Below are 26,393 nucleotides of genomic sequence, written 5' to 3' on the forward strand. Positions count from 1 at the left end.
ACAAATATGGAAAGGAAAATGCTGACAATCAGTTAGATTGTAATTCAACAAATAACTCTGGTAAGAAAGAAGGACTTGAATTTATATCATGCCCTTCATGTCCACAAGATATTGCAAATAATTCACAGCTACTGAATTACTTTTCAAGTGTAGTCACTTATTTTATCAGCAAGCACAGCAAGGTCCCACAAACAGCAGTGGATGAGAATGAACCACTTAATCTGTTTTATTGGTGTTGAATAAAGGATATATTTTGGCTAGCACACCAGATGAGCTCTCTGCTCTTTGAATAATAGTCTTGGTTTATCATTTCATCTGAAAGACAGTGGAGGCTAAATTGGATAATCCCCAAAATGAGGCACAGGGATCACAATGCACAATTAACCCACACAGTTCAAAATGATGTAAACTTCATGTCCCCCGCTAAATATAATGATTGTGACATGCAGCCCAGAACTGAATGCACTCCTGACTGGCTGTTCACCTCATAAGGGGGTGCAACTTTGTGCGAGGTTAACACCACTTTAAGCTACCCAGCACCTCATAAAGGGGCGGTGCATTCTGGCTGGTGCGGCTTAAAGAAGTGTGGAAGACCAGGAGGAAGCTACAGAAATGGTGCAACATGCCAGAGAGCACTTCCCTAGGTTCTCGGATACTGTCTTGGAGGAATTTATGCAAGGGTTGGACAGGAGGAGAGAGGTCCTCTATCTTCAGAGGGCCAGGAGCTCCTCCAGGTGGCCACTGAGGAGGCAGTGGGAGCAGGTAGCCGTAGCGGTCAATGCCAGCGGTCTAGCTCCGAGGATGGAGTGCCGAAAGAAATTTAATGACCTCGTGCAAGTCATCAAGATCAGTGAATGCATCCTCACATGCTACATCCCATCAACAGCACCATTAGCCTCACGCACTGCTCCATTCCCCATGCTCCTTGTACTCGCCTACCAGAAAGAGTGCTCGAACAATGGACTGACACAAAATGAACATATCATGGCTGCTGCCAGGGTAGCAGGCATTCTTTCTTTTTTATTTCCAAAATATACTTTATTCATAAAAATCTGTGAAAAATACATTACCAAACAGCTTCAAACAGCACCAAGTCAAAAAATACAACCAGTGCAAAGGCGATCGGTTTCCTTCAATACAATCATGAGTTGCCTCACAACCCTTCCATTTCATTTGTCATGCCATTAACATTTTTACATTTTACAGCAAATGAAAATTTTTCCGATACAGTTCGAGGGGTTTTCCATGGATCCAGCCCCTCCGTTCAGCTTGGTGGGGGGACCTTTCACTGTGGTCTTTCCCCATTGAGCCTTTGCTGCGGCTGCCCCAAGCTTTAGTGTGTCCCTCAGCACGTAGTCCTGGACCTTGGAATGTGCCAGTCTGCAACATTCAGTCGTGGACAACTTTTTGCGCTGGAAGACCAGCAAGTTTCGGGCAGACCAAAGGGCGTCTTTCACCGAGTTGATAGTCCTCCAGCAGCAGTTGATGTTTGTCTCGGTGTGTGTCCCTGGGAACAGCCCATAGAGCACAGACTCCTGTATTACAGAGCTGCTTGGGATGAACCTCGACAAAAACCACTGCATCTCTTTCCACACCTGCTTTGCAAAGACACATTCCAGGAGGAGGTGGGCAACTGTCTCTTCCCCAAAACAGCCACGGCGGGGGCATTGTGCGGAGGAGGCGAGACTTCGGGCGTGCAGGAAGGATCTGACGGGGTGGGCTCTTCTCACCACCAGCCAAGCTACATCTTGGTGCTTGTTTGAAAGTTCTGGTGATGAGGCATTCCGCCAAATGACTTTGGCAGTCTGCTCGGGGAACCATCCAACAGGATCCACCATCTCCTTTTCCCATAGGGCCTTGAGGACATTCCGTGCAGACCACTGCCTGATGGATCGGTGGTCAAAGGTGTTTTCCCACAGAAACTGCTCCACGAAGGATAGGTGGTACGGCACGGTCCAACTGCATGGAGCGTTCCGCGGCAATGTGACCAGGCCCATCCTTCGCAACACCGAGATCAGATAGAACCTCAGCACGTAGTGACACTTGGAGTTTGCGTACTGGGGATCTACACACAGCTTGATGCAGCCGCACACGAAGGTGGTCATCAGGATGAGGGTGACGTTGGGTACATTTTTCCCGCCCTTATCCAGAAGTTTGAACATCGTGTCCCTCCGGAGCCAGCCCATTTTGGATCCCCAGATGAAGCGGAAAATGGCCAGGGTAGCAGGCATTCACCAGCATGATGTGCTGGGTGTGGTCGCACACTAACTGTGCATTGAGTGGTAACCTTTGCATCTTCAGTACTTCTCACCTTTGAGATGTGGCGCTCGCAAAACAACATGTGTGCAGTCAATGGCACCTGCACCATGGAGAAGCCTGCTATCCTGGCAAAACCACACGCCTGCTTCTCCTGTGTCTCTCTGTTTAACAAGAAGGCAATGACTCTGTATGTAGAGCCTCTGTCACCTCCTGGATGCAGCAATGGATGGTGAACTGTGAGTTGTTGGCTGTATCATCTGTTCCAGGCTTGAAGGATCAACTCGCAAGAAAATTCAGGGTCACAGTCACCTTAATGGCAGTGCTATTCTCACCCTGCTCTGAGGCTGCAGGTCTGGTTCGCAGAGGTGGTATTGTTCTGTGATAACCTTCTTGATGAATTGCAGCTGCTGAGCTGTAAATGTAAAACTGTAATTGGCATGACAATAGTGAAATGGAAGGGTTGTGAAGAAACTCATGATAGTATAGAAGGAAACTGATCTCCCTTGCAATGTTTGTATTTTTTGGTGCTGTTTGAAACTGTTTGGCGATGTAATTTTTGCAGATTTTTATGAATAAAGTATATTTTGGAAATAAAAAAATTGCAGCTGCTGAGCACACTTCTGGCTTAGGTGGAGGTAGGAGGAGGAGGGGAAGGGCTCTCAGCAGGAGGCCGTTCCCACCTCGGTTCTTACCTTTGCATGCAGCTTCTCTCCGTTGGTGGCAACTACAGCCCCCATGACTTGGGAGCAAGTGGTGATCTCCGAGCCCCTGCAGCTGCAGCCAATGCCCTCCCCACAAGTGGCATCACTCCCTCGAGACTTTATAACAACCTTTGTGAACTCCTCCAAACATCAAGTGCTTCCACAAACTCAGCAAAAGCCAGTAGAAAGTAATAAGCAACTAATGTGCAAGTTGTTGATGATCCCTTTAAATAGCAGTGGTGAGGGTTGATCCCTCATGCTGCTGAACGCGTGTTCAGCTGTGTGTTTAAGCACGAAAATGGCAGATCAGCATTAAATGCCGAAACCAGCGGTGCTACGGTGTCGAATTTTGCGACCAGTGTTTCTGGCAACACAGCACTTTCCTCAGTACTGCACTGTAGTGGTGGAACAGATCAAGTACTTAAATCCTGCAATGCAACCTTGAACCGACAAACTTCTGATTTAGGGGCAAGAGTGTTAGTAACTGAGGCAAATAGCCTCAAGGGTGATCATCAAATCACAAAGAAAATGCTGGAAATGCACAGCATTTATAACAGATCAATTAGCATCTGATGTCTAATTGTTCATCAGTCAGAGTCACAGCAAACGTTAACCAATCTTCTTGTTTCAAATGTTATTCATTTCCAACATTTTCTGCTTTAATTTCAGATTTCCAGTATTAGTAATTTCCGTTTCACTGTGAGACTTGCATTGTTTATGAGCATTATGAGAACTACAAACCTGAATTACTACAGCCTAGTGAATTTCTATTTTCTAGTCGATAATATAATTTTTATAAAGTTGTTTTATTTTGACTTATGGTAAAATGCAAAATTATTTACTGCTTTTCATCTCTGTAGGTGGCACTATTACTGGGTCCTTTTAACAGTTCTTCTTTGGCCTCCTTATCTCGAGAGACAATGGGTGAGCGCCTGGAGGTGGTCAGTGGTGTGTGGAGCAGCGCCTGGAGTGGCTATAGAGGCCAATTCTAGAGTGACAGACTCTTCCACAGGTGCTGAAGAAAAATTTGTTTGTCGGGGCTGGCTCTCCCCTTGCGCCTCTGTCTTTTTTCCTGCCAACTGCTAAGTCTCTTCGACTCGCCACACTTTAGCCCCGCCTTTATGGCTGCCCGCCAGCTCTGGCGAACGCTGGCAACTGACTCCCACGACTTGTGATCAATGTCACAGGACCTCATGTCGCGTTTGCAGACGTCTTTAAAGCGGAGACATGGATAGCCGGTGGGTCTGATACCAGTGGCGAGCTCGCTGTACAATGTATCTTTGGGGATCCTGCCATCTTCCATGCGGCTCACATGGCCAAGCCATCTCAAGCGCCGCTGACTCAGTAGTGTGTATAAGCTGGGGATGTTGGCCACCTCGAGGACTTCTGTGTTGGAGATACGGTCCTGCCACCTGATTCCAAGTATTCTCCGGAGGCAGCGAAGAGGGAATGAATTGAGACGTCGCTCTTGGCTGACATACGTTGTCCAGGCCTCGCTGCCATAGAGCAAGGTACTGAGGACACAGGCTTGATACACTCGGACTTTTGTGTTCCGTGTCAGTGCGCCATTTTCCCACACTCTCTTGGCCAGTCTGGACATAGCAGTGGAAGCCTTTCCCATGCGCTTGTTGATTTCTGCATCGAGAGACAGGTTACTGGTGATAGTTGAGCCTAGGTAGGTGAACTCTTGAACCACTTCCAGAGCATGGTCGCCAATATTGATGGATGGAGCATTTCTGACGTCCTGCCCCATGATGTTCGTTTTCTTGAGGCTGATGGTTAGGCCAAATTCATTGCAGGCAGCCGCAAACCTGTCGATGAGACTCTGCAGGCACTCTTCAGTGTGAGATGTTAAAGCAGCATCGTCAGCAAAGAGTAGTTCCCTGATGAGGACTTTCCGTACTTTGGACTTCGCTCTTAGACGGGCAAGGTTGAACAACCTGCCCTCTGATCTTGTGTGGAGGAAAATTCCTTCTTCAGAGGACTTGAACGCATGTGAAAGCAGCAGGGAGAAGAAAATCCCAAAAAGTGTGGGTGCGAGAACACAGCCCTGTTTCACGCCACTCAGGATAGGAAAGGGGTCTGATGAGGAGCCACCATGTTGAATTGTGCCTTTCATATTGTCATGGAATGAGGTGATGATACTTAGTAGCTTTGGTGGACATCCGATCTTTTCTAGTAGTCTGAAGAGACCACGTCTGCTGACGAGGTCAAAGGCTTTGGTGAGATCAATGAAAGCAATGTAGAGGGGCATCTGTTGTTCGCGGCATTTCTCCTGTATCTGACGAAGGGAGAACAGCATGTCAACGGTCGATCTCTCTGCACGAAAGCCACACTGTGCCTCAGGGTAGATGTGCTCGGCCAGCTTCTGCAGCCTGTTTACAGCGACTTGAGCAAAGACTTTCCCCACTATGCTGAGCAGGGAGATTCCACTGTAGTTGTTGCAGTCACCTCGGTCACCCTTGTTTTTATAGAGGGTGATGATATTGGCATCGCGCATGTCCTGAGGTACTGCTCCCTCGTCCCAGCGCAGGCATAGCAGTTCATGTAGTGCTGACAGTATAGCAGGCTTGGCACTCTTGATTATTTCAGGGGTAATGCTGTCCTTCCCAGGGGCTTTTCCGCTGGCTAGAGAATCAATGGCATCACTAAGTTCCGATTTTGTTGGCTGTATGTCCAGCTCATCCATGACTGATAGAGGCTGGGCTGCATTGAGGGCAGTCTCAGTGACAACATTCTCCCTGGAGTACAGTTCTAGGTAGTGCTCAACCCAGCGATCCATTTGCTTGCGTTGGTCAGTGATTATGTCCCCTAATTTAGATTTGAGGGGGGCGATCTTCTTGATGGTTGGCCCAAGAGCTCTCTTAATGCCATCATGCATTCCTCTGATGTTTCTGGTGTCTGAGGCCAGCTGAATATGACTGCATAGGTGTTGCCAGTAGTCGTTTGCGCAGCGCCTGGCTGTTCTTTGTGTAGTGCTTCTGGCTGCTTTAAGTGCTACCGATGTTAACTCGCTGGGGGCTTTCTTGTAGTTCAACAGTGCAATGCGCTTAGCGGCTATGACAGTAAATTACCCAAAAATATGCTGTACAATATTTAAAAATTTGTAACTAAAATAACCTTCACAGATTAACATCACAATAGCAATTACATTCCTTTCCCAATCTATACTCCATTTCTATGTTTTAATCCATAGAAACATAACTAATCCTAATTTACGAGAGGCAACACCTGTAGTTGCTCATTAATCATATGCTTGAAATAGGAAGAGATGAGATTAAAAATACAGGAGGAAGGATTACTTATTGTTATGTGTAGCAAAATCATAAAGGTGTTCCTTTTTCAGTAGTAGCACTCCCGTCTTTGAGTATAAAGGGTGCAGGTTCAAATCCCACTGCAAAGAATTGAGTTCATAGTCTAGGCTGACATGCAGTGGAGGGCTGAGGGAGCATGGCAGTATTGGAGGGGCAGTATTGAGGGAGCACTACACTGTTGGAACATCAGTATTCAGGACGCGCTGCACTGTCAGAGGCGCAGTACCGAGGGAGTGCTGCACTGTCGGAGGGGCAGTATTGAGAGAACTGCAGAGGGACAGTTCTGAGGGAGCGCTGCACTGTCGGAGGCACAGTCCCGAGGGAGCACAACACCGTGTTCAGCAGCATGAGGGATCATCACTCACCACTGCTATTTAAAGGGAACATCAACAATGTTAGTTGCTTATTACTTTCTACAGGCTTTTGCTGAGTTTGTGGAAGCACTTGATGTTTGGAGGAGTTCAGAAAGGATGGAATTCTGCACTGTCAGAGGGTCAGTACTGAGGAAGCGCTGCACTGTCGGAGGGTCGGTACTGAGGAGGTGCTGCACTGTTGGAGGGTCAGTACTGAGGAAGCGCTGCACTGCTGGAGGGTCAGTACTGAGGAGGTGCTGCACTGTTGGAGGGTCAGTACTGAGGAAGCGCTGCACTGTTGGAGGGTCAGTACTGTGGGAGCGCTGCACTGTCGGAGGCGCAGTACTGAGGGAGTGCTGCACTGTCGGAGGGTCAGTACTGAGGGAGTGCTGCACTGTCCGAGGATCAGTACTGAGAGAGCTCTGCACTGTCGGAGGATCAGTACTGTGGGCGTGCTGCACTGTCGGAGGAGCAGTACTGTGGGCGTGCTGCACTGTCGGAGGATCAGTACTGTGGGCGTGCTGCACTGTCGGAGGATCAGTACTGTGGGCGTGCTGCACTGTCGGAGGAGCAGTACTGAGGGAGTGCTGCACTGTCAGAGGATCAGTACTTTGGGCGTGCTGCACTGTCGGAGGATCAGTACTGTGGGCGTGCTGCAATGTCAGAGGGGCAGTACTGAGGGAGTGCTGCACTGTCAGAGCATCAGTACTTTGGGCGTGCTGCACTGTCGGAGGAGCAGTACTGTGGGCGTGCTGCACTGTCAGAGGATCAGTACTTTGGGCGTGCTGCACTGTCGGAGGATCAGTACTGTGGGCGTGCTGCAATGTCAGAGGGGCAGTACTGTGGGCGTGCTGCACTGTCGGAGGAGCAGTACTGAGGGAGCGCTGCACTGTCGGAGGATCAGTACTGAGGGAGCGCTGCACTGTCGGAGGATCAGTACTGTGGGCGTGCTGCACTGTTGGAGGATCAGTACTGTGGGCGTGCTGCAATGTCAGAGGGGCAGTACTGTGGGCGTGCTGCACTGTCGGAGGAGCAGTACTGAGGGAGCGCTGCACTGTCGGAGGATCAGTACTGAGGGAGCGCTGCACTGTCGGAGGATCAGTACTGTGGGCGTGCTGCACTGTTGGAGGATCAGTACTGAGGGAGTGCTGCACTGTCAGAGGATCAGTACTTTGGGCGTGCTGCACTGTCGGAGGATCAGTACTGTGGGCGTGCTGCACTGTCGGAGGATTAGTACTGAGGGAGTGCTGCACTGTCAGAGGATCAGTACTTTGGGCGTGCTGCACTGTCGGAGGATCAGTACTGTGGGCGTGCTGCACTGTTGGAGGATCAGTACTGTGGGCGTGCTGCACTGTCGGAGGATCAGTATTGAGGGAGCGCTGCACTGTCGGAGGATCAGTACTGTGGGCGTGCTGCACTGTCGGAGGATCAGTACTGAGGGAGTGCTGCACAGTCGGAGGAGCAGTACTGTGGGCGTGCTGCACTGTCAGAGGAGCAGTACTGAGGGAGTGCTGCACTGTTGGAGGATTAGTACTGTGGGAGTGCTGCACTATTGGAGGGTCAGTACTGAGGGAGTGCTGCACTGTTGGAGGATCAGTACTGTGGGCGTGCTGCACTGTCGGATGAGCAGTACTGTGGGCGTGCTGCACTGTCGGAGGAGCAGTACTGAGGGAGTGCTGCACTGTTGGAGGATTAGTACTGTGGGAGTGCTGCACTATTGGAGGGTCAGTACTGTGGGCGTGCTGCACTGTCAGAGGAGCAGCACTGTGGGCGTGCTGCACTGTCGGAGGAGCAGTACTGTGGGTGTGCTGCACTGTCGGAGGAGCAGTACTGTGGGCGTGCTGCACTGTCGGAGGAGCAGTACTGTGGGCGTGCTGCACTGTCGGAGGATCAGTACTGCGGGCGTGCTGCACTGTTGGAGGAGCAGTACTGTGGGCGTGCTGCACTGTCGGAGGAGCGGTACTGTGGGCGTGCTGCACTGTCGGAGGATCAGTACTGAGGGAGTGCTGCACTGTCAGAGGATCAGTACTTTGGGCGTGCTGTATTGTCGGAGGATCAGTACTGTGGGCGTGCTGCACTGTCGGAGGAGCAGTACTGTGGGCGTGCTGCACTGTCGGAGGATCAGTACTGTGGGCGTGCTGCACTGTCGGAGGAGCAGTACTGAGGGAGTGCTGCACTGTCAGAGGATCAGTACTGTGGGCGTGCTGCACTGTTGGAGGGTCAGTACTGAGGGAGTGCTGTACAGTCGGAGGAGCAGTACAGTGAGCGTGCTGCACTGTCAGAGGGGCAGTACTGTGGGCGTGCTGCACTGTCGGAGGATCAGTACTGTGGGCGTGCTGCACTGTTGGAGGAGCAGTACTGTGGGCGTGCTGCACTGTCGGAGGAGCAGTACTGTGGGCGTGCTGCACTGTCGGAGGATCAGTACTGTGGGCGTGCTGCACTGTTGGAGGAGCAGTACTGTGGGCGTGCTGCACTGTCGGAGGAGCAATACTGTGAGCGTGCTGCACTGTCAGAGGGACAGTACTGTGGGCGTGCTGTACTGTCGGAGGATCAGTACTGTGGGCGTGCTGCACTGTTGGAGGAGCAGTACTGTGGGCGTGCTGCACTGTCGGAGGAGCAGTACTGTGGGCGTGCTGCCCTGTCGGAGGAGCAGTACTGTGGGCGTGCTGCACTGTCGGAGGAGCAGTACTGTGGGCGTGCTGCACTGTCGGAGGATCAGTACTGTGGGCGTGCTGCACTGTTGGAGGAGCAGTACTGTGGGCGTGCTGCACTGTCGGAGGATCAGTACTGTGGGCGTGCTGCACTGTCGGAGGAGCAGTACTGAGGGAGTGCTGCACTGTCAGAGGATCAGTACTTTGGGCGTGCTGTACTGTTGGAGGAGCAGTACTGTGGGTGTGCTGCACTGTTGGTGGAGCAGTACTGAGGGCGTGCTGCACTGTCGGAGGAGCAGTACTGTGGGCGTGCTGCAATGTCAGAGGGGCAGTACTGTGGGCGTGCTGCACTGTCGGAGGAGCAGTACTGAGGGAGTGCTGCACTGTTGGAGGATTAGTACTGTGGGAGTGCTGCACTGTTGGAGGGTCGGTACTGAGGGAGTGCTGCACAGTCGGAGGAGCAGTACTGTGAGCGTGCTGCACTGTCAGAGGGGCAGTACTGTGGGCGTGCTGCACTGTCAGAGGAGCAGTACTGTGGGCGTGCTGCACTGTCGGAGGAGCAGTACTGAGGGAGTGCTGCACTGTCGGAGGAGCAGTACTGTGGGAGTGCTGCACTGTCGGAAGTACTGTCTTTCGGCTGGTTTGTTAATTACTCTAGCCGCCTCTCAGGTGGATGTAAGAGATCCCACCACACTATATTTATTATAAATATAAGGATACAGCACCTACAATTTATTAAAACATACACCTGCTAATCATTCTTGTGTAGAAAGCTTTATCTGCTGTTGTCACACTTTTGGTTCACTTTAATATCAGCTTTTTCCATTATAAATCACTACGTGATCATTGCTAATGAAAACTGTTTCTGTAAAGATGTCACACTTTATCTCTGGGGTGTCAAGGCGTTGCTTTCCCGAGCTTACGCTATAGAGACATTCCTCTTCTCTAACTCAGGAGTTCCCAACCATTTTGCTTCTGATTCCCCCAGTCTTCCGAAAATTCCATGGATCCCCGTAACACAACACAAGTATTTATTTCGACATTAAAATTCATTATATAATTAAGCATATATATTATATTTGTTTTGTTTTTTTAATGTGAAACTTGTTGCTGGGTGCCAGATTGAGGCTCAGGTCAGGGGTTTAGTGACTTGTTGAAGTTCAGTTACTGGCTGTTGGCTGAATCAAATGATCATGGCGCTCAAGTTCATTAGTGAGAGAGGCGTAGGCAGATCCACTGCAGAGAAATGAGCTCATATTCTAGGCTGACATACAGTGCAGGGCTGAAGGAGTGTTGCACCATTGGAGGGTCAGTACTGAGAGAGCGGTGCACTGGAGTCTGTGGACCCTAAGTTTCCTCGAACCAACTCTGCTTCTCATTGCCATAAATTTTCATTTAACTATAAATAATATATCGACTAATATATGAAAATAAGGGCAGAATATATGATTTTAAAATAGGGACCCCATTATACCTATATGACCTGATTTAATTATAAGCTATTCTCTAATCTGCTTCACCTTAAGTCTGCATTTGATCTTGTTTGTGCAACAGCAAGAAAGATCAACTCGTGAAACAGTGAAAGGTGAAGATATATTTTCACATTAAACAATAAGATTGGCCCAAAGATCACTGTCAAAATAATCTTGAGATTAATGGCACTGGCGGCTACTTATGCAGAAATGCCACAGCAACTTCAGACAAGGAGTGGATGTGTGATTTAAGACAGAAATTGAGAGGTTCCTGTCCAGGTTGGGCAGTCTGTCATCAATTTCATGAAAATGGTATCTCACTGTCTGGCTCACTATTTAAATGTATTGAGTGGTGTGTAGTTCCTGTATTTGCCTGGTAAATGTGAACAAAACTCGCCACAGAAAATTAAGTCATCATTTCAATCTATATTGCTTTTATGGGCATGATATGTTAATTACTGCCAGTCAACCTCTCTGGCTCTGAAAATTAACTTTTGCAAATATAAAGACTCATTCCTTCACATTTTGATTGTTGTTGGAAACTTAAAAAGATACTTTTTAAAAAACTTTTTATGCCTTTTTCTCTCGTAACCTATTCATTCTTTCCCTCTCTTTATTTCACTTTCTGTACCTGATTTGACATTGAATTCAATATTCTAACTTACACTTTCTGCTTCAGGCTGTATGCTGTGCATAGTTCACAAAGATCCCCAATGCCCTGTAAAGGGCATTGTGCCATTTCGATCTCCCACTTGCAGCAACTTGCCATACAAAAACTCTTGGAGATGAAATTCGCAAGGGCAAGTCTAACTAACAGCTGGTGCCATTCATTCACCAGCTACAGGCATTTTTTGGGCAATTAGCTTGAAACCAACAAATTTAATATTAATGTCAGGAAATATTTCACACAAAGGAGCAGGTAGAGTATTGTGTGCACTTCTAAGCATTGTACTTTAAGAGGGATGTCAAGGCCTTGGATAGGATGCAGAGGAGATTTACTAGAATGGTACTCGGGATGAGGGACTTCAGGTGTGTGGAGAGAGCTGAGATTGTTCTCCTTAGAGCAGACATTTAAGAGACTTATAGGGAGATTTAATAGGTGTTTAAAATTATGGTGGGGTTTGATAGAGTAGATAGGGAAAAATTGTTCCAATGGCAGAAAGGCCAGTTACCAGAGTACCGATTTACAGAGTACAGAAGTACTGATGTGGACTCTGCCAGCAGATCAGCTCTCACCATCCCTCTATGCATCTCCCTCCAGAATGTCTGTTCATTTGTGAACAAAACCCTTGCCATCCATGAGCTTATTGCGGATGATTACATCGATATCATGGCCTTAACGGAAACCTGGCAGTGGGGTGACGACACTTTGCCACTTAATGAAGCCTCCCAGCCTGGCTAAATCTTCCACCACTTGCCCCACCAAGACCATTGTGGTGGTGGTGTGACACTTATCATCAGATCACATCTTGGCCTGACCCCCTACTCCTCTGGCACTTTCGAGCATCTCCCCTTGTTCCACCCCTTTCACCTCTCATTCAAAATCATTGGTCTCCACTGCTTTCCCAAGTATTATAACTTTCTTGTAGAGATATCTTCACTGCTTTCCTCCTTCAAACTCTGTATTGAACAACTTCTCATCCTCAGTGATTTCAAGCTCCATCTCGACCCATCATATTCTCTCTCCTCTGTGTTCACTGCCCTCTTATCCTCCCTAAATCTCTCCCTCCATATAAACTCCCCAATTCATAGTCACAGCCAGTCCTCGATCTTCTCATCTCACATGATCTTGCTAGTTCCATCGTATCAATCACAGATAAGGTCATCTCTGACCATTCCCTTGTATCACTCCTCTCCAAAGTCCTTGAACATGTTGTCACCTCCCAAATCCATATCCATCTTTCCCAGAACTCCATTTTTGAATCCCTCCAATCGGGTTTCTGCCCCGTCACAGTACCGAAGCAACTCTTACCAAAGTCACAAATAACATTCCACGTGACCGTGACAAGGTAAACTTTCCCTCCTTGTCCTTCTCGACCCGTCTGCAGCCTTTGACATGTTGACCACACCATCCTCTCCAACCCCTTTCTAGTGTCGTCCAGCTGGGTGGGACTGCACTCACCTGGTTCCATTCTTATCAATCTAATCATAACCAGAAAATTCCTCTCAATGGCTTCATTTCCTGATCCCACACCATTACCTCTGGTGGCCCCCCTCCTATTTCTCATCCTCATGCTGCCCCTTGGCGACATCATTTGAAAGTACAGCATTAGTTTTTGCATGTACGTTGATGACACCCAGCTCTACCTCACCACTAGCTCGCTCCTCCATTGTATCAGACTGCTTATCTGAAATCCAGTCGTGGATGAGCAGTAACATCCTCCGAGTAAATATTGGGAATACTGAAGCCATTGTTTTCGGTATCCGCTCCGAACTCCGTTCCCTAGCTACCAACTCCATCCCGCTCCTTGGCAACAGTCTGAGATTAAGCCAGTCCGTTCACAACCTTGATGTCACATTTGACCCTGAGATGAACTTCTGACTTCATATTTGTGCCATCACTAAGACCGCCTATTTCCACCTCCATAATATCGCCTGACTTTGCTCCTGTCTCATCTGCTGCTGAAACCCTCATTCATGCTTTCGTTACCTCTAGACTTGACTATTCCAATGCACTCCTGGCTGGTCTCCCACATTCTACCCTCCGTAAACTTGAGGTCATTCAAAACTCTGCTGCCTGTGCCTTAACTCACACCAAGTCCCATTCCCCTATCACCCCTGTGCTCGCTGATCTACATTGGCTCCTGGTCAAGCAATGCCTTGATTTTACAATTCTCATCTTTGTTTTCAAATCCCTGCAAGGCCTCGCCCTTCCCTATGTCTGTACTCTTCTCCAGCCCACGACCTTTTGAGATCTCTGTGCTCCTTTAATTCTGACCTCTTGTGCATCCCCAATTTTAAATGGTACACCATTGGTGGCCATGCCTTCAGTTGCCTAGGCTCTAAAGCACTGGAATCCCTTCCCTAAACCTCTCTGTCTCTCCACCTCGCTTTCCTACTTTGAGACTCCTTAAAACCTACCTCTTTGACCAAGCTTTGACCTAATATCTCTCTATGTGGCTTGATATCAAATTTTGTTTTTTATAATACTCCTGTGAAGCGTCTTTGGATGTTTCCTTACTTTAAAGGTGCTATATAAATATAAGTTGTTCTTGTTGATTTAAGGTAATTGGCAAAAGTGCCAGAGGAGGAAATGGGGAGTTTGTTTATACACAGTAAAAAGGGTAATGGAAGCAGATTCAATAGTAACTTTCAAAGGGGAATTGGATAAATAAGTGATGGGGAAAAATTTACAGGGCTATGGGGAAAGAGCAGGGGAGTGGGACTCATTGGATAGATCTTTCAAAGAGCCATCACAGGTACGATGGGTCGAATGGCCTCCTTCTGTTCTGCATGATTCCATGATTCGAATAGACTTTTCATGGGGTAATGGAGGAAAAATAATGGAATCATTTAAAAATATGAAGACCTGTTTCGGAATGGAGCTATTTAAAATATCATTGCTGCAGCCGGTTTGAGTTTTATAGGAACAGGAGTAGGCCATTCAGCCCATCGAGCCTGCTCCACCATTCAATATGATCATGGCTGATCATCCACTTTAATGCCTCTTCCCCACACGATCCCCATATCCCTTTGTTATTTTTTTATTGAATATCTCTTGTATGTTGCCTTTAGTATTTTGGGGATTCAAGCGATTATAATCTCTCCAGTTTTTGGCTGCCAGCCTGTCTATTCCCTATAAAGATATCCAATCAGAACCTTGGTGTTTACTCTACCGTGTAGGAATGTGATTCAAGGATTGAGGATTAACTCGGTGAACTGAGATCCATGTAGACAGGTACATCCAACAGAACATGAATCACTTGTGTGTAACCGAGGTCCTCTATTTACAGATATCTCAATTTGTACACGGATGTGCATGTGGATGCATTTTTCAGAAAACACACTTGTTGAAATGCATTGATCCGGATTATTCAGGATAAATGTGGACTTTATCTCAACAATCCGTTACCGGAGGAAAGCAATGGGCTTATTTTAAAAAAAGATCGCGCCCTCCTGGATGTTTACCGAACGATGCTAATGAATGGATGCAGAGTTTCCAAACCGCTCCATCCAACCAAACGCCAGTGTTCCTCCAACAATGCAGACACATGAACTCCCTCCAGCAATCTCAACTCGGCTTCAGTCCGACTCGGCGGCGATGCTGGTGTTCAGTAAGACGATGGTTTATGTGAGTTCCTCATAACACATCATCACACAGGCTGTACATACTGGCGATGCAGATTGGTCTGGATCCTCATTAGCTTCTCTTTTTGGGTGGGTGGGTGGGGGGTTGTTGGAAGGAGGTGGAAGTAGGTCCAACTAATTGGTCGGACTGACTGTGGCCAGGATTTTCCATGTTGCTGCTCCGTCCTGATCTATGTGGCCTGATTGAGAATTGCAGACTCACTGTTCACCGGGAAATACCGCTGTAAAAAAAAAAATCCCTCGTTCCTGCAAAAGGAGGAAGCAGCAGCGGCGCTTGCACACACTCCGCCAACTGGGGCTACCTCTCCAATCGGTGGAGGTGGGAGGACAAGAAAGCCACCAGGAGGATGCAATCTGGTTGGGTTTCTCTACCTCTGGGTCCAACAGATGCTCTGTAGATCCGCCCATCCTCCTGGTTATCCTATCGACCAAGTGCTGGGCAATGCTTCATTTATTGGGGCTGAATTGCCTTCTGTTGTTTTCAGATTAGCTTTTCTTTTTGGGGGTGTCCTTCTTAACACACCGACTTCTTTCTCTCCCAGGCCACCTTGCGCTAGAATAGAACAAGCTGCCTTGTGTTTACTGCTCCAATATTGCTGTAAGCATCGTCAGGTACCTTTATTGAGAAGTCTGAGATACAATCACGTGAGGCACAGAGTGTGGGAGACCGGAATATCATTTTCTATGCGAAATTTCGTGCCACTAGTCACCAGACGGACTGATCTGAGTCTATTATGCAACCGGGAGGATCTGCTTCTTGGTGTCTAAACTGCTGGATTGTTCTCCGCCCAAATCAATGTGGTTTCTTTGGAATATCTTCAGCAAAGGAACGCATATGCTGCAGTGTCTTTGTGGAAAGAGTCTTAAGAAAAACAAGAGTCCAGTTGGTAAGCGTCTGGTCCTTTAGATGGGCAATCATCCTTTTTTCTCTCTCTGTACCCTCACACGTATATCTGGGTTCTGCTGACATGTTTTTAATGTAGATTTTTTATTTCTCAGCTGCTGCCTATATCTAATGAAGCAGTTTGGAACGGCTAAGCTTGCTTCTGACGTTGACACTGCGGTGTAGTAGATCATTAACGTTTCTTTGACATTCTGACACCTTAGAATCAACCAGGAGCACAGCTTTATTGCTGCTACTTCATCAAAGAGTTTTTTTTTGCTTGGTAGGAAGTCCCTGTTTTTTTTTAAACGAAGCTGTGTGTAATATAATGTGCCAGCCGAAATCCTTTCCACCCCCAGATGCATCGCGCATCAAAGTTACGTGATGTTCCGTTCCTTTTGTTTAAAAAAAAGGGATAGGATGGAGTGTCGGTGCTTTGCCATCATTTATCGTCTAACGGTCACTGTCATCGCAGTCATTTCCCGTGGCTGCTTTATTGAGACTGTGTGAAGTGCTTTTCTCCAGCTAGTTTTAAAGAATCTGTTACTTGGGGCTGTGACTTGAACATTGTGGGTAATGCAGGATTTTTTTTAGTGCATGTGGGTTCGAAAACACGATCCCAACCCAATCACAATAAAGTTTCAGTAACTCTTTGAAAGGTGGGATCAGATTATTTATTTATTTTGAGTGGGGGAGGGGCATCCTGTTAACTCGGCTTTACGTTGTGAGCTTTTATAGTTTTTATGAAGTTCAGCACAACCTGTCCAACAGTGTTTATAACCCAACCCTACATCAGTGCGGAAATCAGATGGTGCTTCCTTCAAGGAGACAGATACTTCTTTCATAAAGCGCTACTTTATATGAACGAGCATTTCTGATTATTACTGGGTTAATCCCGTTGTGTGATCATTGAGGTCAGTGTGAAGTCTCTCACTCAGCTGACTGTAGGAAGAATTATCCAACATTCCACTGACGGACCTGTTACAACCTCAGCTAAAAGTTTTGGGTACAAGAATCTATTTCTTCGGAGCACCTTAACAATCCTGTAGATTGGCACAAAAAATTCAATACCAATTCTAACAGTGCCTGTACTTGCTTAAATATATAAAACTTTATAGAAAGCCCAATGGAAGTTACCCGGGCTTTGGGCAGGCAAAAGCGCCCTGGTTGATAGAGAGCGCCATACCAATCTTGTTACCTCTGCAGTCTCTGCGTTTGAGGAGAGTCTCACACATGTAGATGTTCAATTGTTAATGACCGTGTTTACATTAAGAACTGTGGAGGTTGATGTGATAGCTATCTCTGCTTATTGCTCGTTGCTTAAAGAGCGACAGTGTCTGAACCTTTCGTTTCATTGAAACTAACTGGCTGCAGGATGTGTTTTGTGGGGAGGGGGGGAGTGTGTGTGTTTACCATTTATACTTCCTCGTATCCCTTTGACTCTTTTCTCGCTTAGGAGACAACCCGAAAGGGCCCTGGTCCCCCAAAATCCCATTCATTATTAAAACTTCATTAGCTGCTGGAAATGAGAGGCAAAGGCTGGGGAAATGTTGGAGGAATCAGGGTTTTCTGCGGCATGGCTGTAATTCTCTGTAATTGAATTAGTTGGTCCTTTTATTGAGCTGAAAGAAAATCCGGGAAGAATCGGAAAGAAAGCGCCTCTGAACCCCCCCCCCCCCCTTTGAAGTATCAGTGATTTCTCTGCTCTGGGATAAAGAGAAACACAAAAACACAAGAATATTTCATTAAATCTCTGAAATTAGGAGCCTCACGGAAGCAAATTTGAAATAACTACCTCGGAGCTTATCATATATTTATTTTAGCCATGGATTTCCTGATTTACATTTTAGCCTTATTCCAATTCAGTTTGGGTCTGCAGTACGTGTTTCGTTACAGCGGCGTTCCTTTATTCCAGTAAAATGCTGATTTTACCACAAATGCATCGTTCAGGTGTTCCAAAAATACAAATCTTCAGACCTTTTGTTTGGAATAAGATGCGATCTCTCTGCAGAGGCTGTGCCCATTTTTCCTAGAACCTAGTGTGGGCATACACTGTATTTGCTTGTAAATACCACCTTGAAGTTTGCAGAACAATATATTTGGGCTAAATTATCTGTTCCTGCGACACGTTTCGAACAAAGGGAAGCCCAGATGAATCCATAAATCAACCAAGGCGCCCGCTTTCCTTACCAGCGATTGCTGCAAAGCCCACTCTTCGCTTAATACTGCATTACATTGATTTACCTTGCTCTCTGCAAGAGGCTTTCTGTCCACCCAGGAATGCAGCCGGATATACAACATACCAGCATTGTATGTACATCCAGACTTGCATCAGTATCTTCCCACGTAACCGTCCGACTAATGTGTGTAAGGATGCCATTGTGTCCCATATATGGAACACACGTAGATACCTATTTCATATAGGTAGAAATCTGTTTGTGTGTGTATACACATTGAAAATACATGTGGCCCCTAAGACAGTAATGTATGTATGACCACCAATTTTGACATGGCGTAGGTCCCTGTGCTTGTTAATGTATGCATTATATATTTTTTTATACATTGTGTAATTCTGTAGCTTAATGAAAGCATGCACACACACATACACCAGCCCATATATTCTCTGTCGATCCCGGCTCTTTTCCTACAGTGTAATGCAGTGTAGTAAATACAGTGAGTGTCGCATGCTGGAGTGTTTTCACCTGCTGCTGTGTGGTGGCACAGAGCCTTGTCTTGCCCAGCTTTCCTCCTGCATTCGCTTCCAGCTTGCACTATCTGCGACAAAAGCTTCAAAGTTGTCAAACAGGCCGTGGTAGCAGAGTCGGGATAAAACGGGGGAGTGGATGATTGCTGCTATAACCCGGTTGATGCATCCATAAAAAGGCTTGGATTATGTGAAAAGGCAGATCTCAGTGAGAAAGGACGCAAGGACTGGGACAAAGCGTTTACGCACAGAGCAATTTCCCCACTTAGTCATTCATTGTTGTGTTTTATGCAATTTCAGTCCAAATAACCGCCCCCTCTTTTAATTACCATCCATTAACGTATAATTCCGACGCTGCCGGACTCTGTTTCTTGGTGTATATTAATGAAGGCAGTGGAAAAGCAGAGTGATCCTAATTGAATGCTTGTGTCTGGTGTTACGCATCATCTTTGAGTCCAAGGATCAAATTCACCCTGCTTGGAAAAGTGAGGATTTCCCCTAAGGGCTCAACCAGTGTTGAGCAACACTTGATGGCTTTGCTTTCATCAAAAGCAAACCAGACCAGATCATGCCAACTTTATTCACCGTAGACACAAATTGATCATCCCATGAAGCGTTTTGATAGAGTAAACAAGGAGAAACAGTTTCCACTGGCAGGAGGGTCAGTAACCAGAGGATACACATTTAAGATAATTGGCAAAAGAATCAGAGGGGAGATGAGAATTTCTTTTTACACAGTGTGTTGTTGTGATCTGGAATGCGCCTGAAAGGCGTTGGAAGCAGATTCAATAGTAACTTTCAAAAGGGATTTGGATATAAATTTATTTTGAGATACAGCACTGAAACAGGCCCTTTCGGCCCACCGAGTCTGTGCCAACCAACAACCACCCATTTATACTAACCCTACAGTAATCCCATATTCTCTACCACCTACCTACACTAGGGGCAATTTACAACAGCCAATTTACCTATCACCTGCAAGTCTTTGGCTGTGGGAGGAAACCGGAGCACCCGGCGAAAACCCACGCGGTCACAGGGAGAACTTGCAAACTCCGCACAAGCAGTACCCAGAATTGAACCCAGGTCCCTGGAGCTGTGAGGCTGCGGTGCTAGCCACTGTGCCGCCCTAGTTGAAAAGGAAAATTTTGCAGGGTTATGGGGAAAGAGCAGGGGAGTGGGACTAACTGCATAGTTCTTTCAAAGAGCCATCACAGACATGATGGGCTGAATGGCCCCCTTCTCTGCTATTAGAGTCTATAATCACATCAGTTTTAGCATTTGTGAATGAATCCAGCATTACGTAAAACAGGCGCGACACATTTAACTAGATCCTCTTGTTCTGTAACACAAAAATAACTTCAAAGCTTTATTTCCCAAACTGTCACAGCCATTTACCATCTCCTGTTTTTGTCTCCCAGGTTATATTTTGCTTTGTGCAGTATAATGATTAAATCATTTATGGTTCTTTTTCATAATTCCTAAGCTGTAGTATAATGGGAACAATCACAGTTGGGCACCCAAATCCATTCCATTAAATAATCTTGGAAATATAATTATTCTATCATATCAGAACTTTCTTTTTAATCCCAAATGAAGGGAATTGGAATTAATCAAAATTTAAAAGACTTCCAAAATCTCAAACCTGGAAGTTCCCAGGGTGATAGTTTTTAAAAAGATATGCAACACCATCTTGTGTCCAAATAAAAAGTATTTTCCTTTTTAAGATGCAGATTATTTTTAGAGATGGTTGACGTGGAGATGTTCAAAGATCATTGGAACTTTTCTGCATGGACATAAAGTAATGAATGTGAGGAATTCACACACATTACTGATAGTAGTAGTCACAGCAACAACTAGTAAAAACAAACTGATTAAGAAAAATTACCAATTTAACTTGGGGATTAGCAGAGAGATTGTCATGAACAAAACTGGCTCTATAATTGGGCAGCTGAGAAATTGTAAGGTGAGTTATTCTCCACTCACCAGAGAAGTATCTATCTTTATCTCACATCCGTTTTTTACATAAAGTGTCAATCATTGGAACATTAGCGTGAAGGTGCCTCACTCTTCCCATTCTGTCAGGTGAAGTGCAATACAGGCAGACACTGTAAATCCCCCAAACACATGACGTAACAGCCAGTCAAGGACTTCTGTTTCCACTTATTGAGTGATCATTGCCTGTTATGTTTTGAGGCTCCAATTTCTACTGTAATTTCACTTAACACATCTAGATGATTATTTTGTCCTTGTCCAGGGGTCAATTGTGAAGGGGAAAGTGAAATTATTTAAAATCACAACAGATCCAGATCAAGACTACAGGCCATAACTTCACTGTGCACTCATTAAAATGTAATCTTCAGAATATTTTGCCAATAGAACTCTGTCTGTAACAAGACCATCTTTTGTAGAATGAACATTTCTATGGCATAATTTTATTTTTTTTATTTAGAGATACAGCACTGAAACAGGCCCTTCAGCCCACCGAGTCTGTGCCGACCAACAACCACCCATTTATACTAATCCTACAGTAATTCCATATTCTCTATACAAGGGGCAATTTACAATGGCCAATTTACCTATCACCTGCAAGTCTTTGGCTGTGGGAGGAAACCGGAGCACCCGGCGAAAACCCACGCAGTCACAGGGAGAACTTGCAAACTCCGCACAGGCAGTACCCAGAATCGAACCCGGGTCCCTGGAGCTGTGAGGCTGCGGTGCTAACCACTGCGCCACTGTGCCGCCCATTTTACAAATGTTCCAGGGTATGAGTCCAGGATCACCTGGACCTAGGGAGTATGGGTTATCTAATCCTTTTAACCTTGGTGTTATATCTACATCAAGGTGCTGTGCATTGGCATTCAAACAGGCAGTGCCACAGCATCAGCTATTTATTTTGAAAAAGTTGTGAAAGAATTTGGAACTGTAGAGAGGTAAATCTTTGTTTTATACGATGGGGATGAAAGTGCACCACTTCCCCATTCTGCACCCCAAGAATGCCTGAATGACGTCCAATCCCATGTTGGGCTCAATGGTTTTACAATGGCAGTTGCATAAACTGGCATTGGGCAAGCTACATATATAAATGAGGAACCCAATGCTGATTTAGGACTTTACTGCCATGTTAACTGAAGCTGGAGCAGGTACGGGGCCTGCTTCACTCAGGACTCTACAGCAGTCATTGCAGGCAAGCAGCAGCTGCAAAGAACAATGGATGGAGAGGAACTCTCCACAGAAGAGTTCTCCTGAGTGGTGCTGCTGGCCTGTGATTGACCCCCTTCCTGTTATCCTTCCCCACCACCCCACACACCTCCTTTCCCTGCTGCTAACTGAGGAATGTGTCTGAAATTCACCCTGTGGAAATGAACAGGCTATGTCTGGAAGCACTCATGTTTTATGCCTGTATATAGCTACAGAGTGTCTCCAGAAAGACAATGAGACATTTATAAGATATCACTCATGATTTGCAAAAGAATTCATGTTAAACTTGTATAGAACTTTTTTAAGATTCACTTGGAGTACTGTACACAGTTCTGGTCTCCATATACCTTGGTTAGAACGTACTTGGGGTACTGTGTACAGTTCTGATATCCGTATACTTTGGTTAGACCACACTTGGATTATTCTATACAGTTATGGTCTTCATGTTCGAAAAATGATATAGCGACACCGGAGAGGGTGCAAAAAAAGATTTACGAGGATGATACCAGAACTGAGAAGTCCCAACTCTCAGGAAAGATTGAGCAGACATGGGTGACCTCATAGATGTCGTTACAATTATGAAAGGGTTTGATAGGGTGGACAGAGAGATGATGTTTCCACTTGTGGGGAAGACCAAAACTAGGAATCATCCATCAGTTCTGAGGAAAGGTCATCATCCTGAAACACTAACTCTATTTCTCTCTCTATAGACGTTGCCAAACCTTCTGAGTATTCCCAGCATTTTCTGTTTTATTTCACATTTCTAGCATCAGCAGTATTTTGTTCTTGACATAAATATAAGATAGTCACCAATAAATCCAAAAGGGAATTTAGGAGAAACTTCTTCACCCAGAGAGTGGTGAGAATGTGGAACTCATTACCACAGGGAGTGGTTGAAGCGAATAGTGCAGATTAATTTAAGGGGAGGCAAGATAAACTTAAGGGAGAAAGGAATAGGTTATGCTGATAGGGTGAGGTGAGTAGAGTGGGAAGACCATGTGGAACATAAAGATCAGCATAGACCAGTTGGGCTGAATGGCTTGTTTCTGTGCTGTACATTCTATGTATTGCTATAAATGCTGAATGAGTAATGTGACTCTGCATTTCACAGGTTAATGAATATTGGTACTTTCCTTTTTCAGTTCAGTTTTTTATTGGCTTTTTATCAATTTATGTTAGTCTATCCATCACTATCAAATGGAGCCAATTGGACTAGTTACATATACAAGTATTTAAGTTCATCTAATAGTGCAAAATGCTTTGAGTGAGTAATATCTGTGCCAAGCCTTCATTACATTGCTACTCAGTGTGCACTGACCCATACCTACTGATTAATATTCTTGTGTAAATTAGAAGGTTCTTTTCCTTCCGAATGTCAGAGAACATGTTGTATAAATTGAGTCTCAATCAGTTGATTGGATTTAAGATTAAAAGATAATCTGTACAGATGTCTTGAAGATGTGAATGCCTAAATCTTAGTTTCCCTACTTTAGACCAGTTTTTGTCCCACTGCTCAAAACCCCTCAATATTGTCAATGCTGAACCACCTATTCCCCAATTTGCAGGATTCAAGACCGTGATCCCTAGACTACCAATCCTCCCAGATCCCTTTGCAGTGCTCACTAGAGGTTTCCAGCTCTGGTTGGACGTATTCCTGGCTATTTCATGACATGGCTTCCTGCCTCCAACCATCCCACTCCTCCATGGTCCCACCCTTGGTCATTCAACCTACCTACCTTCGGAGCACACTGCCTTCCCAAGGCCAAGTGGCAGACAAATGGGCTTTTCATTGCCCGATTGGACTTTGGTTGACTGTCTGTCAAACAACCATTTTCTCCTGCTTCCAATATTTTTATAACTAATAAATGTTCAAAAGGAATGAAAAAGAATGACACATGTATTTAATGCCCCTATCTATGATTTTTTTTTTGGGTTTCCTCACAGCAGTGTCCTGGAAATTGATCTTCAATTCCTGGAGAGTCCAGGACAATCCTGGAGGGTTGGTACCCTAGTGCTCACACACTACTGGACCATGTCTTAGTACTCATGGATCCCAGAACAACCCTAGTGCTCCCAGACCCAAATACATCCCTTCTCAGCTCTCTAGATTCAAGGAATTGCTCCATTATTCCTAGAACCTCTCTGCCAAGATATAAAAAACTGATTTTGCTGCTTCCACACTTGTTGCAGATTGCTGTTAGAGTTTTACACTAGATGGTGGGGGCTGTGCTTAGTAATGAGCTATCTGCCTGTTTGTAGTATGGATTACTTGGATGCCAAAGAGGTGAAAACATCACAAGCTCTCTTGGCAAGGGCAGAAGTCATTTGCCTGATCACTTCTGAGCTACAAAGAGTATTTCCTGCCACAGAGTAGGAGTGCCCTCTCTCACCTGTCACAACTGTTACACACCACCTGACCGTAAAACAAGGTCAGTCCATCCAACACCTTCCTGCTATTCTTGAAGGATCATTTGGATCACTAGATTTCCCTTTACCTATCGCTTGGCACATTGGTGTCACCCACTTTAAATGACAAGACCTGAAAATCAGCACTTCAGGCCAACACATTATAATTTAAAAAAATTACTGTTCATCAGCAGATAATGATAATCCTACTCCCAATATCTGCAACATCAAAAGCAAAACCTCCGGCTCTCGCATGAGACTTTGAAGTGTGTATACTCCTTTAATGGTGCTGGTGCCTTTAAGGCTGTGGGTGCACCTAGACTCCTCTTCCGTTTCTCTTTCTGTGCCAGTTGTAGCTCCTTGTGTTTAAATTGTGCATGGTAGAATGTTTGGGGACACGCCACCTTGCTCTGTGAAGATCAGCCTTATTGATTATTCTTCAATCAATAATCAACATTTTTTTAAATTTGAAGGTGCTGGTGTACTTCTCTTTTGATATTATAGAACAGTACAGCACTTGAAGGAGGCCATTCGGCCCATCAAATCTGTGCTGGCTCTTTTGAGGAGCAATCCAGGCAGTCCCACTCCCCTGTTCTTTCCCCATATCCCTGCAATTTTTTTCTCCTTTAAGTGCTTATCTAATTCCCCTTTGAAGGCTACTATTGAATGTGTATCCACACCCTCTCAGGTGGTGCATTGCAATCCAAACCACTTCATGCTATTTGCCAGTTCCACCTGTACAGGTACTGCACTGTGACAGCTCTTGTAGCTGGAATGTTGAGGACAGTATTTTAACACTCATGGGTCACGTTTCTGAATTTGTGGAGCTCCATGGAAGGTCATGACATGACAGATGTGCAGGAACCTGGCAACCAGTAGCAGCTGAAATTGGTTTGTTTCGGTCTCCAGGTTGCCATTGAAGTGAATGGGTAATGGGGGTTTTATAAGTTGAATTATGCTAATGATACAAGAACAATGTTGCCATGGTTTGAGGGTGTCTGTCAATTGCAGAAGTTAAAATCAGCAAAACATGTCATACCTGATAATTTACATTAAATTGTTATAATTTTGGATAAGCTTATAGTTAATGTAGGATTCAGCCACCACAATAACCAATTAAATGACCTGTTAGACTGGAACAGAAGGTAATGAGCACTGACTCTGGGTCTTTCACTGCGTCTTAGTGTGTCTGTGTTTTTTTTAGATTCTCAGAGTCACTCACAGCCACCTGAGATTCAGTACACAGTTCAGTGGTAACAGGTAGTGTTAGTAGTCATGTGAGTCATGTGGATTTTTTTTTACATTTGAAGATCTGAATATGACAATCCCTTCATTGGGATTTTGTGGAATAAATGCCTGCCACAAACCATTTGCAAAAAGCATTAGTAATGATATATGTGTAATAAAACATATGCATATGAATGCATTGAACATTAAATCTATTTAGTTGAAATTAAGCACTTTCTAACTCACTTTTAATGTATAATTGTAATATTACAAAGTATATACAACACAGAAACAGGCCATTCGGCCTAGCTGGTCCATGCTGATGTTTATCCTCCACACCCACCTACTCCCACCCTACTTCATTTCACCCTATTAGCATATTCTTCTATTCCTTTCTCCCTAATGCACTTATCTAGCTTTCTCTTAAATGCATCAATGCTTTTCACCTCAAACACTGCAGGTGGTCGCATGTTCCTTATTTGAATCACACAAGCTTACAACACAAAAGGAGGCCATTCAGCCCACTGTGCCTGTTCCGGCTCTTTGAAAGAGCAGTCGTGCTTAGTCTCACATCCTGGCTTTTTTCCATAACCCTGTAAGTTCCTTATCCTCAAGAACCTATCCAGCTCCCTTTTAAAAATTATTTATAGAATCAGCTTCCACCAACTTTTCAGGCAGAACATTCCAGATCCCAACAAGCCTGAGTGAAAAAAAATTCTCCTCTTTTCTCCTCTATATCTTTTGCCAGTGATTTTGAATGTATGACCTCTGGTTATTGACCCATTCGCCAGAGGGAATAGCTTTTCTCCATCTACTCTATCAAAACCCCTCATCATCTTGAAAATCTCTGTTTGGTCACCTCTGAACCTTCCCTGTTCCAAGGAGAACAGTCCTAACTTTTCCAACCTCTCCTCATA

Source organism: Heterodontus francisci, chromosome 6 (genome assembly GCF_036365525.1).
Source record: "Heterodontus francisci isolate sHetFra1 chromosome 6, sHetFra1.hap1, whole genome shotgun sequence".
In the NCBI taxonomy this organism is placed as follows: domain Eukaryota; kingdom Metazoa; phylum Chordata; class Chondrichthyes; order Heterodontiformes; family Heterodontidae; genus Heterodontus; species Heterodontus francisci.